The sequence below is a fragment of the Apium graveolens genome, chromosome 3 (genome assembly GCF_009905375.1).
Source record: "Apium graveolens cultivar Ventura chromosome 3, ASM990537v1, whole genome shotgun sequence".
Lineage (NCBI taxonomy): Eukaryota > Viridiplantae > Streptophyta > Magnoliopsida > Apiales > Apiaceae > Apium > Apium graveolens.
The window spans coordinates 134211419-134231307 of NC_133649.1; the positions used below are offsets into that span (position 1 = coordinate 134211419).

The window sequence follows — 19889 nt, forward strand, 5'->3', positions numbered from 1 at the left end:
GAATCGACCTTCATAGACAGCGCTTGGAGCTGCGCTGCAATACCTGCATCAACTTCCAGAATACCTGCTACCTTCCCAGGCATCATCCTTTGAGTTGGGTTTTGATACTTATTTGCAGCCATAGTTTCAATTAGATTATAGGCCTCAGTGTAGCTTTTGGCCCACAAAGCGCCTCCAGAAGCTGCATCGAGCATGAGCCGAGATTGGGCCCCCAAACCATTATAGAACCCAGTGATCACCATCTAGTCAGGCATACCATGATGTGGACACTTTCTCAACATCTCCTTATAGCGCTCCCAAGCTTCGCACATAGATTCTCCTTATTGTTGCGTAAACTGAGTAAGAGCATTCCTCATAGCTGCAGTCTTGGCCATTGGATAGAACTTCACCAGTAACTTTTGCGCGAGATCTTCCCAAGTAGTGATGGACCCAGCTGGTAAAGAATGTAACCAGTCCTTAGCTTTATCCCTCAGAGAGAATGGGAAAAGCCTCAGCTTGATAACCTCATCAGTAACACCATTATATTTGAAAGTACTACAGATCTCGACAAAATTCCTGATATGCATGTTGGGATCTTCAGTCGCAGTACCTCCGAAAAAAAAAGAATTCTGCAACATCTGAATAGTGCCCGGCTTGATTTGAAAAGTATTGGCCTGAATAGCCGGATGAATGATGCTTGACTGAATGTCATCAATTTTAGGTCGAGAAAAGTCCATAAGAGCTGGATCATCTTGAACTATACGATCACCCATTGTTACAGGTTCTTTCTTTTCACTCTCTTTATCCGAATCTTCAAAAACTATCTTCTCCGGAAAGTCGAGAGTTGTATCTGTCTCCTTAGTCGTATCTAGATTTCTCTTACGGGTGCAAGAACATATTTGCATAAACGCTCGCTAGAGTACCTGAAACACAACCGGAAGCAGTAAGTAACAAGTCTTAATCAATGAATCCTAATGACCGCTGATGGCAAGTACATAAACTAAACAAATTAATGCCGAGTCCCCGGCAGCGGCGCCAAAAACTTGTTAGGCACAAATTTTGCGCTAAATAATTCACGCAAGTATACACGTTCACAAGTAATATATAATGATTTCTAGTTCGTTCCCACAGAGACTCTGATTAATTATATTTAATTAACACTTACTCACCAATGTATGATTACTCTTCAATGTCAAGACAATAACAATTAAGATTGATTAACTAATATTAACTACGAGAATTAAACACTTGAAATAACAATATTAAACACACATGAGACCATAACTTCATTACAACAACATTCAATAGTTATTGTTATTATTACCCTTATCATGTAATGATGATGATATTAATCGAACAACACGAAACTGATAAATGCCAACTTTCGTTGTACGAATACCATTCTACCAAGCATCCACAATTAAGATAGAAGTTGAATAAGCATCAATTATGTTGAGACCCTATATGTCTACGGAATTCGACAACATAATGATTTAAGCGCAAGCTATTCATTATGATTATACAGGGCAAATAAAATGGTTAGAGTTTCCCACTAATCATGCATACAATACATGAACCTATGCTAGCATGGCAAGTTCTAAATCTCAAGATTCACTGTCGCTTCCCAAGATATTAACAATCTATCTTACATTTTCGCGACGTACATAAGACGAATAAGCACAACCTATGCTAAATATCATACAATCACCACATACCAAGGTATTAAACAATTAACTAAAGAAATCCATAGTAAATCCGCTATGATCCCATGATCACAATTAGCCCATAATATAACTCATCATCACCATGGGTTCATATGAAAACATGATAATAACACAACGATATAAACTAATAAAAATACTTAATAAACAATGAAGTACGTCACAAGAGTATTAAGGTTCAAAGAGTAAAGAAAACTAGCATCCACTGTTACAATGAATTAAAAGAATCACAAGATAAACGTATGCTTCCTCTTCTTCTTTTTTGCGTGCTAAAACGGTCTTCTTGATCTTCACTCCTTATTACTTGTTGTTGAAAACGTCTCCCCAATAGGTTTATATAAGAGTCCATAAGAAACAGCGTTAATAGAAGCCCAATAGAACTCGAATTATAAATTCCTGAATCTGATTTTCCACACCCAAGCGGCCGCCTGCATTCACCACGCGGGCGCCTGCTACTAGGCGGTCGCCTGCTCCTTCTAGGCGGGCGCCTGCAACCCATCTGGAAAATTCTTAGATTTGTCTCTGATTTTGCTGAATTCTTTGCACAATCTCCAAAACTGATCCCAAGCACTTCCTTAGGCTTATTTTGATGAAATCCTCCTATTTAAGCAAGTTATACCCTGAAATGCAAAAACACTCGAAAATGCGTCAAATACACAAAATACTCGATTTCAAGTCACTAATCCAAGCTGTTATGAGACGCTCTAAGTGGTATAAAATGCCACTTGACAGAACTCCACAGCAAAATGGAGTTGTAGAAAGAAAGAACATGACTCTCATTGAAGCTGCACGAACTATGCTTGATGAAGCAAAGCTACCAACCTACTTTTGGGCTGAAGCTGTACAGACTGCTTGTTTTACACAGAATGCTACACTCATAAACAAGCATGAAAAAACACCATATATTAGATGGTGAAGAAAAAGAAGCCAAATCTAAAATACTTTCATGTTTTTGGATGTAAGTGTTTTGTTCTTAAGACTCATCCTGAACAGCTGTCAAAATTTAATCTTAAAGCTGATAAAGGAATTTTTGTTGGATATCCACTTTCCACAAAAGCTTTTAGAGTCTACAATTTAATAACAAAGGTTGTCAGGGAATCTATCAATGTATCTTTTGATGATAAGAAGATTACTGGACTTGAAGATTCCAATGATCATGATCAGCAGAGATTTGAAAATGAAGATTTAAATTCTGATTCTGTAAATTCTGATGACTTAAATCTTGATCCTGTAAGTTATAAAAGGGTTAAGTTCTGATGTCATTGAAACTGTGGTAACTACTCCAAGGGAAAATGCGCTTGTTCAGGGGGAGCAAGCTGAATATCCTACCACAACTCAAGACTCTCAAGAAGCATCAGAACCTGTCACTGGCTCTTAAGTTTTGATTCATCAAGTTCTGATGAGCCAAATTCTGATAATTCTGGAAACTCTGATACTTCTGGAAACTCTGATACTTCAAATCCTGAAAGATCCAACTCAAATTCTGAAGTCTCAGAGAGCATAACTACAGGGGGAGCATCAGAAAATTTGATGGAGACATCATGGATCATGGGGGATGATCCAGTTCTAGAGAATAACTTCCATCTGCAAGGAAGTGGCTAAGGCACATACACCTGACTTAATAATTGGAGATCCTGAAGTAGGTGTCAGAACTAGAACCGCAATATCAAATGAATGTATCTATCATTCCTTTCTGTCTCAGACTGAACCAAACAAAGTGAATGAAGCTCTTCAAGATGCTGATTGGGTGCAAGCAATGCTGGAAGAGTTAAATGAACTTGAAAGAAATAAAGTCTGGACCCTAGTGCCAAGACCAAATAACAGATCAATTGTTTGCACAAAATGGGTGTTCAGAAATAAAACTAACAGTGATGGCATAATTACAAGAAACAAAGCAAGGCTGGTTACTAAAGGCTACTCTCAACATGAGGGTATTGATTATGATGAAACATTTGCACCAGTTGCTAGATTGGAAGCCATAAGAATCTTTTTGACTTATGATGCTCACAAAAAGTTCAAAGTCTTTCAAATGGATGTGAAAAGTGCTTTTCACAATGGAGAATTGGAAGAAGAGGTATATGTTGAACAACCTCCAGGATTTGTAGATCCAAAATTTCCTAATCATGTCTACAGACTTGACAAAGCACTTTATGGCCTTGAGCAAGCTCCAAGAGCATGGTATGAGACTTTAGCTCAATTTCTTCTGGAAAGTGGATTTAACAAAGGCACAATTGATAAAATACTAATCTATCTCAACCATGGAAAGGACTTACTTTTGGTACAGATATATGTTGATGATATCATATTTGGTTCTACAAATGCCAAACTTTGTGAAAGGTTTGCAAAGCTAATGCAGTCAAGATATCTAATGAGTATGATGGGAGAACTTAGTTATTTTCTGGGACTTCAAGTCAAGAAAAATGAAAAAGGTACTTTCATAAATCAATCCAGTAAACCAGAAATATACTCAAGAAATTTCGAATGCAAGACAGTTTAACTGCATCCACTCCCATGGCCACTGCAACCAAGTTAGATAAAGATATTGATTCATCAGTAGATATTACTAACTATAAAGGTATGATTGGATCTTTACTCTATTTAACTACAAGTAGACCTGATATCATGTATGCTACCTGTCTTTGTGCAAGATTTCAGGCTGATCCAAGAGAACCTCATCTAATAGTTGTGAAAAGAATTTTCAAGTACCTCAAGGGTACAGCTGATCTAGGATTGTGGTATCCTAGGGAATCAGATTTTAAGCTAATAGGATAGTCAGATGTAGATTTTGCTCGATGCAAAATAGACAGGAAAAGCACTAGTGGAAGCTGCCAATTTCTTGGAGGCAGATTGGTTTCTTGGTTTAGCAAGAAACAGAAATCAATTTCCACATCAACTGCAGAAGCAGAATATATTGTTGTAGGAAGCTGTTGTGCACATATTCTTTGGATGAAGAATCAGTTACTGGACTATGGGTTAGAATTTTCTAAAATACCTATTTACTGTGATAATCAAAGTGTTATTGCTATGACATGTAATCCAGTTCAACACTAAATGACAAAGCACATCAGCATTAGGTACCATTTCATAAGAGAACATGTGATGGAAGGTACAGTAGAATTGCATTTTGTTCCAACAGATCAACAACTGGTAGATATCTTCATAAAACCACTATGTGAAGCTACTTTTACAAGACTGGTAAATAAACTTGGAATGGTTTCAGGTTCTTTCTTAAAATCTGCTTAGTTTATTTGTTCTCTTGCATCAAACTTTATGATCAGTGTTTACAGATTTTCTTATCTCTATGTAATCTGTGCTTAAATTTTAATACATTAAATACTGATTGTTATCTGATGTGATTCTATATACTCTGATAGTGTTTTGAATATTCTGTGACTATTCAATCCAATGAGGATTACTGTGCTAGATGCTGACCTAGTAGTCTTTAACATACTAGAAATCCCATATTTGAATTAGTTGTTTATGTGGAAATTCATTAACACAAGCAAACTCTGATTTTGAGCTTGGTCAAATTTACTTTGTGTATCTTATTACTAAGTCACAAACTAGATTCTTGCTTCTTATTTGTCAAATTCTGATGTCAGTAAATCTTAAGGATGAACCACATGCTTGATAAGCCTCACTTATCTGAAGAAAAGAAAAGAAAAGAACAGAAAATTGAAGTCAGGTACTCCTTTCAGATCTAGAGTAAATTTGTGGAAGGGAAGACCCAAGTGCATTGCTGGTATAAAGTAATTTACATTGGAAAAGCAAATAAATTTTTCTTGGTGACTTTTCACATTCTCTGATTACTGGAGAAATACTCTGATAATAGCATCAATTATGATAGCAGTTCTGACTCATTTACACTGAGAAGCCACTGTAAAAAGGAATTTCAAAAGATGCATAAAATGAGCACAAACAATTGAGGTGGATTCTTGCATAAATTTATCCTATAGTAGAATTCACTATTAATGACAGATTTTAAACACTTTTCTGAGTTATGCCTTATTTCTAAGATGTATTGAATTTTATCAGACTTTAATCTTTATCTGATATTTTGCTAATGCACACACTATCACTCCATATGAATGATAAAAATTACTGTGGTGATTAAGTTGTTTTAGAAAAACAGTTAAGTGTCATATGCATAAATTCTGAGGACAAGTTCTGATGGAAGTTCTGATGCTTAGACTCTGAAGAAACAAGTCAGTATTTGTATGAAGAATCATAGAAATAGACATTCACTTTTTGAGTACAGAAGCCATGTTCTGATGATCGTTAAATTCTGATAATAGTCAAGTGCTGATATTAAATCCTGATGGAAACTCTGATGCTTACGTGGCATTATTTATTTACTTAGACTTCTTTGTGGTAAATACTGTAATGGTCATATTTTATCAGAATATAATTAGGTAAGATAAAAACAGTCATAATCATTTAGGAAGTGGAAAGCGTGTTTTCCTTGAAACACTGCATATGCACATTTATTACTGCTAATTACCTGTGCCCACTAATAATGTTTTGACTAATGATATGTTGCCAGGTGTTATGGATTAAAAACTAAGGTATATAACTGCTGTATTTATTACTAAGGAATGTGAGCTGCGAGGCTCGATTTGACTGCTCTTGTGTTTCGTGACTCAATCTGCCTTTAACAAGATGCCTACGTACCTTGCTGATTGGCAAGGATCAAGTCAAAAAACGTAGTTCTTAGTGATACTTGCCCTCAGGGCTATGGCGGCGAGGGCTCACCAAGGACGTAGTGACTTTCATATCCTCCAAGGACTAAGTCTAAAACGTAGTTCTGATTTGTGGGGTGAGGCCCCTTATATAGATGTTGGGAGTCCTTGAATTGGACTTGGGTTAAGAGACTTGGTGGGCAAGTCTCAGAATTAGAATGGAATTTAGAGTCCTAAGAGGTAAGAAGTTGATTCCTTATCCCACCAGGTTTCTTGGAGGCCAATCTTCAAGGATTTATTTCTCCACTAGGACTCATCTTATCAGCTGACTTATCCCTTATTAATTAATTACGAATTTAATTGATATTCAGGGTTTTGGGCCTTCTCAAATGGGTTAAGTTGTTGGCCCAATTCTGATATGATTAATGCAATATTAATTACATACCCAGATCTTATTTTCTTCCCAATCATTTGCCCCCAACTTTTGGGAAACAGTGACTAGGTTTCGCAGAAGTTAAGTTCATTCGTTCCCTTACAGGGTATCATTTTTGCGTAAAGTGTGGAGCGACCTACACATTTACAACAATTTACTTTTATCCCTATTATTTAGGAATTACCTTAATTTACAGGAATTTTCCCTGAACTCTGGGATTTTTCCTTAATTTTCTGAAATTTTTCCTTAATTCTGAGATTTTTCCTTAATTTTCTGAAATTTTCCCTTAATTTCTGGGATTTTTCTTTAATTTCCAGGAATTTTTCCCTTAATTCTGGGATTTTTCCTTAATTTTCAGGAATTTTTCCCTTAATTCTGGGATTTTTCCTTAATTTTCTGGAATTTTCCCTTAATTCTGGGATTTTCCTTAATTTTCTGGAATTTTCCCTTAATTCTGGGATTTTTCCTTAATTTCTGGATTTTTTCACAGATATATATTTTTTTAATTTTCAGCCCTTTTTCGACCAGGATCCTAGTCGAAAATTCGACCTGGATCCTATTCGAATTTTGGGCCAGCCTCTCATGCCTGGTCGAAGGATTTTGACTAGGATCCACTACCTTTACTTGGGATATGACCAGCTTCGAGTCTCCACAGACCTTTAAATTCTTGACTCTAAGTGTCCCTGCTAGGCCGAGGCCAGCTATCAGAACTTTATATTCTGCCTCATTGTTTGTGGTTGGGAAGTCTAACTCCATGGCATACTCAATCAAGAACCCATCAGGGCTTTGTAAAACCAAACCTGCTCCACTTGAATTTGTTTTTGATGCTCTCTCAAAATAGAGGACCCAATGTTCCTTCTCCTTATCATCCTTTTCTTTGTCCCCCTTATCAACTTCCTTGTCTTGAGGTATGGTATCTTCCTGCCCCCCGACTTCTTGGTTGGGTATGGTACATTCCACCATGAAGTCAGCCAATGCCTGGGCTTTTATTGCCGTTCGTGGCTTATACTTAATGTCGAATTCTCCCAGCTCTATTGCCCACTTGATCAACCTTCCACTAGCTTTGGGACTATGAATGATACTTCTCAGGGGTTGGTTTGTTAACACCTTAATCCTATGAGCCTGAAAGTAAGGACGCAACTTTTTTGAGGCCATTACCAAGGCTAAAGCAAACTTCTCAATAGGTGAATAATTCAACTCAGCTCCACGCAGAATTTTGCTGACATAGTATACGGGTTTCTGGATTTTCAGTTCCTCCTTAACCAACACAGCGCTCAAGGCACTTTCTGAAACGGCCAAGTACAAGCATAAAACCTTATTCAAAGCTGGTTTGGCCAACAACGGGGCATGGGCCATATATTTCTTCAATTCCGCGAATGCCTTCTGGCTTTCCTTACTCCATACAAAATCCTTAACCTTCTTTAGGGATCTAAAGAAAGGCAGGCACTTGTCCTCAGATTTGGAGATAAATCGTCCCAACGTAGCAACCCTTCCAGTGAGCTTTTGAACATCTTTGATAGTTTTTTGTGGTTCCATATCTAGAATTGCCCTTATTTTGTCGGGATTGGCCTCGATTCCTCTTTTGGAGACCATCAATCCCAAAAAATTTCCAGACCCTACTCCGAAAGCACATTTCGCAGGATTTAACATCATCTTGTGGTATCTCAGGACCTCAAAAGCTTCCCTCAAATGAGTTATATGGTCAGTCTTCACTAGACTCTTGACTAACATGTCATCAACATAAACTTCCATAGTCTTCCCAATAAGATCCTTGAAAATCTTATTTACCAACCTTTGATAGGTGGCTCGTGCATTCTTGAGACCAAATGCCACAACAAGATAATAAAAAACACCAAAGTCAGTGATGAATGATACCTTTGGGATGTCGTCCTTGTGCATCTTGATCTGATTGTATCCACTCAATCCATCCATGAAGCTTAGCATCTCATGTCCAGCAGTGGCATCTATCAAAGTATCTATCCTTGGCAACGGGAAACAATCTTTAGGGCATGCGTCATTCAGATCAGTGAATTCCACACACATCCTCCATTTTCCATTGGCCTTCTTCACCATTATAGGATTTGCTAACCATTCTGGAAATTGTATCTCCTCAATAAAACCAGCCTCTAAGAGCTTCTCTACTTCTTGTTTTATAGCTTCTTACCTCTCTGGAACAAAACTTCTTTTCTTTTATTTCATTGTCTTCCGATTTGGATCCACGTTCAGTTTGTGAGTGATTGGTTCCGGGTCTATGCCTGACATATCAGCTGCCGACCATGCAAACACATTGCTATTTTCTTGTAAAAACCTCACCAACTTCCCTCTAAGGGGCTCCTCTAGTGTTGCTCCAACGAAAGTCACTTTCTTAGGATCCTCGGGGTCTAAAGGAATCGGAACCAAGTCTTCTGCTGGCTTCCCCCTTTTCTCATCATTCTCTCGGATATCCAGATCTTCAATAGGTAGAATCTGCCCCCCCCCCGACTCCATCTGCCCTCAGTGAGGCCTCATAACAACTTCTAGCTATTTTTTGATCTCCTCTCTCTTCTCCAATCTCATTCCGGGTGGGAAACTTCATAACTGAATAGTAGGAAGAAGGGACTGCCTTAAAGGCATGTATCCCTGTTCTCCCCATGATAGCATTATAAGTTGAACTAGCCTTTACCACCACAAAGTCCAACATCTGTGTTGCTTGCCTTGGTTCTTGGCCTATGGTTGTTCACAACTTGATTATCCCTTCCACGAGGCATTCTACTCCCGCGAATCCATATATCGGCATATCGGTCGGGGTTAGTTGAGAATCATTATAACCTATCCTTAAAAAGGTGTCATGGAGCAAGATATTCATCGAAGCACCATTATCCACGAGGACTCTCTTGACCGGGCTATTTCCTATTATCGGTGTTATGACCAGCGGGTCGTCATGAGGAAATTTCACACCCTCTAGGTCAGAATCATCAAAAGCCATTTTTACTCCTGTCCTGGTCCTCTTCGGGGCTTCTCCCATAATATGCATAACCTCTCTCGTATATGCTTTCCTAGAGTTCCTGGATAACCCAGCAGCAGTTGGTCCTCCAAAAATCATGTTTATCACAGGCCCTCGAGGTCGCGGCCCTCCAAAAATCGCATTTATCACCGGTCCTCTAGGCTGGGGATTCCGTCCCTGATCGTCTTGGTCCCTCCAACGATCTTCAAAGTTCTTTCTTCCATTGTTATTCCTATCCCCTCCTTCTCTAGTGTTTTTGTTCAATCTTCCTTTTTGAATGAGGAATTCAATTTCATCTTTCAGTTGTCTACACTCATCGGTGTCATGACCAACATCTTTGTGAAATCTGCAATATTTGCTCTTATCTACTTGGCAGGATCTTCCTTGAAGGGTTTAGGCCAACGAATATCTTGGTCTTTCTCGATTTCCATCAAGATCTGGCTTCTAGGAGCATTCAACTTAGCGTATTCAGCGAACTTTTGCCCAGGTCCTCCCTTCTTAGGGGTTGAATCAGGGTTTTGCTCAATTTTAGGATACTTGTCCTTAGCGATATATTCCAGATCAGTTTTCCGCTTCTTGCCTCCAGCGGGCTCGTTGCTTACTACGGTCGTCCTCATGCTCTCCTCCACTTTAATGTACTTCCCGGCCCTATCTTGGAGCTGCAACATACTTTCAGGGGGGCGCTTGGCCAAGGACATCTTGAAGAACTCGTCACTAGTTCCCTGTTGTAGTGCTATCATAGTACCTTATCATCAAGGTCCGGGACTTTTAAAGCCTCCTTTGTGAAACGATTCAGGTAGTCTCTCAAGGATTCCTTTGTTCCCTGCACAATGCTCATAAGAGATGCTGAACTTTTCTCATGCACTCTCCCACTGATGAGCTGCTAAATAAAAGTCTGGCTTAATTCTCTGAACGACCCAATAGAGTTTGGGGGTAAACGACTATACCACCTTTGAGCCATACCCGACAGGGTTTGAGGAAAGGCCCGACACTTAATAGCATCATTCAGGGGCTGCAACAGCAGTGCATTAGAGAATGTCCTAACATGATTAGCGGGATCTCCCGTGCCATCATAAGCTTTGATAGTTGGCATCTTGAACTTCCTTGAGATATGGGCATTCATTATTTCTTCAGTGAAGGGCGGAGTAGGATCATCAGGATCTCCAAAGGGAAGAAGATTGCTTGGATCAGCCCTTGGGACAACAGCCCTTCTCTGTATTGGACCATCCAGGTCTATGATAGGAGGAGGATTTCTCCCCCTAGGAGGTAGTGGGGGTCTGGTGGTATGGTGCGCCTCCAAGTCGCGCCTCAGCCTTCGAATCTCAGCCTCGTGAGCCCTGATCCTTTCCTGCACTTCTTGGAGATTCATCCCTTGGGTGCTTCTAGGATGTTGGCTACCTTCAGCCATCGGCTCTTTGCCAGCACGTCTCCTTCTTGGGGCTACTTCATCATCCGAAGATTGGGAGTCTCTCTCGGTATAAGGACCAGAAAATTCCTGATCCTCAGGGATAGGAGCCAAACCTCGTATGTAGGGGGGCGATCGCCCTCGTGCTTCACTCCGTCCAGCATGTCCACTTCCTCCCACCTCGGGGTAAAGGGGCATCCCATAAGGGGGGTTAGTAGTCACAACAGTTGAATACTCGTACCCAATGGGTCGAGAATTCACAAGTGCATGTAATTGTTAAAATTGGGGATTTGTACCTTGAATAGCCGAGGGAATCGTCCCTTGTGGCTGAGGTTCAGTTACCCCTATCTGGGCTTCTCCTTGGGTGACTGCATAAGTTGAATGAGGAGGTACCTCCACGGTTGACGAAATCACTTGGGTTGTCCTCGATGGTGTTCCTTCCTCAAGAGCTCTAATTGTTCTCCGTGTTCTCGCCATGGTTGTTGTGCTTTCCCACAGACGGTGCCAAATGTTATGGATTAAAAACTAAGGTATATAACTGCTGTATTTATTACTAAGGAACGTGAGCTTCGAGGCTCGATTTGACTGCTCTTGTGTTTCGTGACTCAATCTGCCTTTAACAAGATGCCTACGTACCTTGCTGATTGGCAAGGATCAAGTCAAAAAACATAGTTCTTAGTGATACTTGCCCTCAGGGCTATGGCGGCGAGGGCTCACCAAGAACGTAGTGACTTTCATATCCTCCAAGGACTAAGTCTAAAATGTAGTTCCTATTTGTGGGGTGAGGCCCCTTATATAGATGTTGGGAGTCCTTGAATTGGACTTGGGTTAGGAGACTTGGTGGGCAAGTCTCAGAATTAGAATGGAATTTAGAGTCCTAAGAGGTAAGAAGTTGATTCCTTATCCCACCAGGTTTCTTGGAGGCCAATCTACAAGGATTTATTTCTCCACTAAGACTCATCTTATCAGCTGACTTATCCCTTATTAATTAATTATGAATTTAATTGATATTCAGGGTTTTGGGCCTTCTCAAATGGGTCAAGTTGTTGGCCCAATTCTGATATGATTAATGCAATAATAATTACATACCCAGATCTTATTTTCTTCCCTATCACCAGGTGTCTAAAGTCTGTTCTGCTTCAATCATAACTGTTGTCAAAAAGAGAGTATATATATGGGAGTTAAAAGATTTTATAATCTTTTACCTATTTTTCTTTCTCTAATCTCTCTTATTCTCTCTCTCTAATATTCTGTGAAGCTAGTTGCATACAGGCCTTTTATCAAACACCTTGTGTACACTCTATTCTCTCACTTATTTCTTACAGAAATGGCACCAAAAGACATTGTTTTCAATGGAGCTAAGTTTGTTCCTAACAACTACTTAGCTATTCTCAGCAAGGATGAAACCCCATCAGATCTTCATTTCATTCAGGACTTCCTTGCTAACAGTAATATTGGGTATGCACTGACCCAACCTCAATCTTTCTCAGGAACTCAAGTGCTGGAGTTTTGGAGGAGTGGTGTGTATGATGATGGTGGAGAAAATGGGTCCCCTAGTATTATTTTCATAATAGGGGAGGATGAACATGTGGTGACTGTGGCTACAGTTCGCCAATCACTACAATTGCCAGAAAACTGCACTTATTCAACAGTTGAGGAGCCAGCTCTTCAACAGCTAATGGCCAATCTGGGCTATGAGAAAAGTTTGTCAAAGCTTTGGCAGTTGAAGAGACCCTACATCAGGATGTAATGGATTTTCTTCTTTGACTGCATCACCAGAACTTTTGAAAACAAATGTTCAAACTTTGATGCAATTCCTATCCTAAGTCAGCAAATTGGGTATGCTCTGATTACTCAATCTCATTTTGATTATGCTACTGTTGTACTAGGATTCATAGGGGATAGGATGACAGAAGATAGAAATACTGTATATTTTGCTAGATTCTGTCAACTTATTTATAGCTTTTGTAACTCTGATGCACCCCAACTAGCAAGTGAGTTGATTTCACCATTTAAACTTGCTAAGAGAGCATTTACTAATTTATTATCTACTGATAATAAGAAAATTGTTCTAAGACCCCTCCAAATTCCACAATCAGTCAAACAGTTTTTAGTAAACTCTGACCCAACCACATACACTGCTAAATGTCCTGATGTACAACCAACCCAACCTCCATGAGCACCTGCAACCACTACACAACCAACCACCTCTCAACCTCAACCAACTCAACCTACCATCAGAACATACTTCCAACCAGCTCAATCCTCACAATAACAACCATCAGCACCTACCATCAGACCTTCATATTTCAGGCCTAAGAGGGCAAAGTCTGTTCCTCAACCTCAACCAAAGAGAAGGAAGATGATTCTAAGAGATGAGTCAGATGATGAAGAAGCATAGGTTCATGCATCAGAACCTGTGACTATTGAAGCTGAAAATGTCAATTTTCAGAAAGAAATAGCAGCTGAAAAGGAAACTTCTCAGATAAATACTGAAGCTAAAGGTTCTGATACTTTGAAGAAAAAGAGAACTGTAAGTTCTGATGCTGCTAAGGAAACTCCTACACCATCTAGGAGACCTAAGAAACAGAGAGCAGGAAGGCACATGGCTCAACCTCAATCTGAGGATACTACTGAAGCTAGGGAAGGGGATCAGGAATCTCTGATCTCAAAGCCAGTTATGATTGAATCTTTGCCACCTCATACTCAGGCTGAATACACTGTTCAGGATACAGTGATCACACCTCCTGTCTCTCCAATTTATGAAAATGTAATAGTTGAAGATTCGGGATTAAATCCTGAAATTGACATCCACAAGCTGATCACTCCAACTGTGCTCTATCTTGAAGCTCCTACAGCAGCTTAGCTATCTACAGTCAACTCTCCAATCTTAAATGCTGAGATACCATCTATACCAATTATGGAGATAAATTTTGATGATCGGAATTTAGATGAAGATACTGTAGAATCTCCAACAGCAACACACACACTTATACTGTTAGAAGATAATGTGTCTTCTTCAAGTTCTGAAGATAATGTTTATGTTGATACTCCATCTCCCATTCTAGGAAAGGAGGTACTTATTGAGAAGTTTATTGATCAAGCTGCTCCTATTCCTTGGGAAGATACTCATAGAGGTGTAGAGTGGACCAAGAAGTGGAATGAAACTGATTTCATTCCAAGTTCTAAAGTTCTGACAGAGCACATTGCTAAGGCTGATGAGCTGATGACAAGTTCTGATTTCAAGACTCAACTCAAAGTCACAGCTATGTCTACTAAACATCTTCAAAGCCTACACTCTCAAACTCATGAAAAGGTTGATAAACTTCTGGAAAAAGCTGAAAAGCTGGATATGGAGACCAAGCTTGATAAAAAGAGGTTTATCAGACCTATTTATGAAAAAGTTGAAGCAATTAAGAAATTTCAGGAGAAGCAACAGGCCCAAATTACTGAGGTCCTGCAGAATCAAGCTTCTCAAAAAGCTCAACTGGATGAAATTCAATCTTTAGTAGAACTTATTCTCTCTCTCCTACTACCTGATGATGCCAAAAAAGGGGAGAAGGTAGTTAAGTCCAAATGCTCACCTACCCTAATACTGAAGAAGAAGGATGACAAAGGTGATGACCAGGGAAACTCTGATAAGAGTAGAGGTCATGGAAAAGATCAAGGTCAGGGGCAAAGCAGCAAGGTTTCTTCTAGGAAACTAATCTCTGATGCAAGCAAATCTTCTACTCAAAAGAAGACAAGTTCTGAAGCTGCTCAAACTCAAAATATGATAGCAAGTACTGATACTCAAAATCTGATATCGAGTTCTGATGTTCTGATTCAAGGAGGAAGTAAAGACATTGAGAAGTTTTTGCAAACTCTAAAGCTCAAGGGAAAGCAGACTACTTTCTACTATAAGAATCCCAAGATTCAGACACTTGATGAAGAGATTGCTAGAAGATTATTTCTGAAGCATAATCCTGGAATGGATTTAGAATATCTCAAGGAAGAAGAAGCTAGATTTAAAGCTGAAAAGACAAATCTAAAGCCAAAAGATTCTGTTGCAAAGAAACCTCCAAGGCCTAAGGTAAAAGGCATTGTGATCAAGGAAAAGTCAATTTCTGAGGCATCAAAGCCCAAAACAAGATCATATTTTAAGATTGATCCCAAAGACAAAGGGAAGGGAAAAGTTGATGAACCAACCAAGCCACTGGAGATGAAAGTTCCTCAAATCCTGATGAAACTAGTGTGCAAACTGGTTCAAGTTTATGATGATACCCTTGTTGAAGATGAAGATGTTCAAACTCTGAAAAGAAGGAAGATTACTGAAGAATCAAAGATAACCTCTGACAGTGCTCAAGTTGTTCAGAGTGAAGAACTGCAAGCTACAATAGAAACTGCAAGTTCTGATAAAGTCATCAAGGTATCAACCTCTGACATAGCTCAAGTTAATTTAGACAATATGAAAGTAGCTGACAAAAAGAAACTTCTATGGAAAAATGTCAAACCATCAGATCCAAAGAAAAGCCAATTGTTGTCTGATTTCATGACTATTGGGTTAAATGCTAGAGAACCAAGAGACAGGGATGGACTAGGTTCTGATAAAGCTAAGATCAAGACAGGAGTTGAATTTATACTAGAGATACATTTTTGTTAACTGACAAACCTCTTGAAGATGTTACACAGAAACACCTTGATAAGGTTATCTCTGTTCAAATGGTACTTGATGCTCATGACAAGCACAATGTCAAGGAAAATCTGATTCTATTTCTTGAAGATGGAAGGACATATTAGATGTCAGAATCAGATGTGCTAAACAAATCTCTGAAAGAACTTCAATTCTTTCATTACCTTTTAGAGGTAAAGTCTGATATTACCAGGAGATGGTCAAATTTCATATTGAAGACCATAAGAGATAAAGCAAGAATTTTTGGTTCAAGAGTTACATAATTCATTCCTAATATTGTTGAAGATGATGGAAGTGAGATTCTAATAAAGAAGGTTTCTGCTAAACTGGAAGTGATACTGAAAGAGAAATGTCTGTGCTATAATGAAGATTCTTCTCATCCAAAGGTAATAAGACTGGGTGATGGTTTAGAAAGAAACCATATTTCTACTCTAAGGACTGCAATCTACCAGATTGGAAATCAGGGTGAGAGATGAAGCAAGTCAAGACTACAATAGCTCAAGTCCTGAGGAATAAAGAAGAAAAGCTGATATCAAACTTTGTCAAGAATCACTTTGGATTCAGATTGACTCAGTGAGATTGATAAAAGCTACAAGGACTGTAAGTTGTAGTTAGTTGTCTAGTTAAACTCTTATTGCATTTATACTTAAAATGTTTTTGACATCATCAAATCTATGAACTTGTATATTTTTGCATAATTTACAAGTTGGGGGAGATTGTTAGATATATTTGAGATGTCAAGTCTAATATGATTTGTGTTTAGTTTTCAGAACTTAACAACAGGACATATCAGGACTTACTGAAATCAGGACTTACTAGAAGTCAGAACTTAATATCAGAACTTAAGGTCATATCAGAACTTAAGTGCGGGTAGACTTTCAGATAGGGAATACGGCTGATTTACAGGAGAAGTTCGAGACTAAAACAAAAGAAGATATGCATGGAAAGAGTTAGAAGACTGGAAGACTTGTAGTAGATATCTGATTGATATATTTTAGGAGACAGAATTGTATTCCATATCAATTAGAATATATCTTGTAACTGTGTACTATATAAACACAGACTTAGGGTTTACACTATACGTGTTCTTATTATCGAGAAGATTATATATTGTAACCTAGCAGCTCTTAGTGATATTTGTTCATTACTGAGAGAGAACAGCAGTTCATATTGTAACAGAGTTTATTGAATATACTTGATCTTTGTTACATACTTGTGTTAAATCGATTTGATTGTATAAACACTGTATTCAACCCCCTTCTACATTGTTGTGTGACCTAACAAAGATTTTCTTTATTTTGCCTTTTGACATGAGTCACAAATACCATCAGGAGAAAATATTGATTTTGGCAGTCCTCTCACAAGATCTTTCTTTACTAGCTCATTTATGTTGTTGAAATTTGAATGAGAAAGTCTCTTTTGCCAATTCCAGCTTTCTTCAATTGATGCTCTGCTTAACAGACAGATTGCAGAACCATCAGAATTTGTTGAAAGCCTGGCTTCATATATGTTACCATGTCGGTAACCTTTCAGAACCACTTTGCCTGTAGAATTACTTACAACTTCACAGTGTTCTTCAAAGAAATCCACATGATAACCTCTGTCACAGATTTGACTCACACTTAGCATATTGTATTTGAGTCCTGAGACAAGAGTTACTGACTCAATTATGACATTCCCAAGATTGATATTGCCATAGCCCAGAGTCTTTCCCATGTTGCCATCTCCATAAGAACTCCTGGGCCAGCTTTCTCCACAAAGTCTGATAACAGGGCTTTATTTCAAGTCATATGTCCTGAACATCCACTGTCCAGAACCAGGATGTTTTCCTGTTGCCCTGCAACAACAAAGACCACTATTGATTAGTTTTAAGGACCCAGACTTTCTTGGATCCTTTGGCCTTATTAAGTTTGTTAGCATTTGCAGCGGATTTAGTTTCAGAGTTTATGCTAACATGCTTTTTATCTGACTTTATATCAGACTTTGCACCATAATTTACACTAGAAGGAATTACACTAACTTTCTTTAAAGAAGGTTTTATTTCATAATAATCATAGTAAAAACTATGATATTCCTTACAAGTATATATAAAATGCCATAAACTACCATATTGAAAACAAGGATTTTGTGGTTTAAACCTAATAGACTGACTCTTAACTCCTGATTTAGGAGGTAAAGAGTTTATATCTTTATTTTTCCTGCAAAAAGAAGCAAGATGGTTAGAGTTTCCACAATTATAGCATTTCTTTCTAGGAGCATTAGGAACAGGCATATAATTATTACTTTTTTTTACACCTTCCTTTGCATTCCTATTTTTCATAGCTTCATTTACCTTGTTCATATTTTTAATCTCCTTCAGCTTATACTTAAGCTGCTTCTTTGTCATTAAGCCAATGTTTACCATAGCTGATTTATCCTGTTTTGATTTGTCAGAAGTTGACTTTTCTTTGACTTCTGTTTTAGAGTCTTTCATCTCTTCGGAATCAGACACAACAGTTTTTGCAACAAATTTAACAGGATTTACCTTTGGCTTAATTAGCAAAGTCCCTTTCTCACTTTTACCATCTTTATAACCTAGCCCCTATTTCCAGTTTCCACTACTTAGAATATTCTGAGTTTTTTTTCCTGAGTTAGTCCAAGTCCTGATGATTTATCTTTCTTTTTCTAATTCAGTTTTTAGATAATCATTATGTTTAAGCAATTCATTCTTAACATACACAGCATTATCTCTCTCTGTCTGAATAGTGTTCTGGTGGACTAACTCTTTTTCAAGATAGTTATTTCTATTTTTGTACTTTAGATTTTTAAATTTTAATCTTTCATTCTCTAAAGTTTGATCCCTATAGATAATATAAATGTTTTTCAGAAATAATCTCAACTCAGTAATATCATGTGTATCAAAAGCAAGGGTTGATAGAGGTACCTCTAGTTTAGCAGCATCAGAACTGCTATCAGCATTTTCCATTAAGGCATAGTTCACATCTTCTTCAGATTCTGAAGTGTCTTCCCATTTTTTCTTCTTTGTGATAAGTGCATGGCCTTTATTACCTTTTCCTTTCTTGCAATCAGGAGAGATGTGGCCTCTTTCGCCACAATTGTAGCATTTGACATTTGAGTTGTCTCCTCTGTCAGACTTTACACCTTTGCCTTCAGACTTTCTGAACCCTTTCTTGTCAGAACTTCCACCTTTCCTGGAAAACTTCTTACCCTTTCTGAATTTCTTTTAGGCTATCTTTGTGATACCCTTCACCAGAAGAGCACACAGTTGCATCATCTCTGCATCAACATCCACTTCAGATAAATTTTCAGGTTCTGAATCATCATCATCAGAATCTGATGACTCTGAATCAGACTGAATGATGAAAGCCTTTCCTTTTGCCTTTATAGAGATAATTGGCTTTTCTTCAGCCTTTAAGGCAACTGTCTTAGACTTCCCTCCATGCCTCTTCTTTCTTTGCTTCATCTCAAGTTCATGAGTCTTGAGCATCCCATAGATTTCATCAAGAGATATATCAGCAAGTTCATAGTTGTCTCTTATTGTAGTAGCTTTCAAATCCCACTTTTCAGGAAGAGCTAGTAGGAATTTCAGATTTGAATCTTCTGTATCAAATTCCTTATCCACTAGTGACAGATCATTCAACAGCTTTGTAAATCTGTCATATGTCTCAGTTAGTGACTCATCAGATTTTGAGTCAAAGTACTCATACTTCTGTGTGAGTATTGTCTTATTGTTCTTTTTAATGGTATTGGTTCCTTGACATCTCACTTCCAATGCATCCAATATTTTTTTTGCAGTATTGCATGCAATCACCCTATTTGACATGACATTGTCAAGTGCACTATGAAGCAAGTGTCTCCAATCAGGTGCCGTAATAACTGGTGCAGTGATCAAACTCTTCTTGAGAATCTCGAATGCTACCAAGCATTTATCATCAAATTTGAAGGGCACATCTTTCTCGAGCAAGTTACACAATGACTTAGATATCTTAGAGAAGTCCTTGATGAAATGCCGATAAA

The 19889-nt window shown here is 38.4% G+C and overlaps 1 non-coding gene across 1 annotated transcript; it reads left to right on the forward strand.

Annotated features, from left to right (window-relative positions):
* Positions 1-252: 252 nt before the first annotated feature.
* Positions 253-359, forward strand: LOC141715545 (small nucleolar RNA R71). The gene has a single exon (XR_012572303.1). It is a non-coding gene; the product is annotated as a small nucleolar RNA R71 (small nucleolar RNA).
* The last annotated feature ends 19530 nt before the right edge of the window (positions 360-19889 follow it).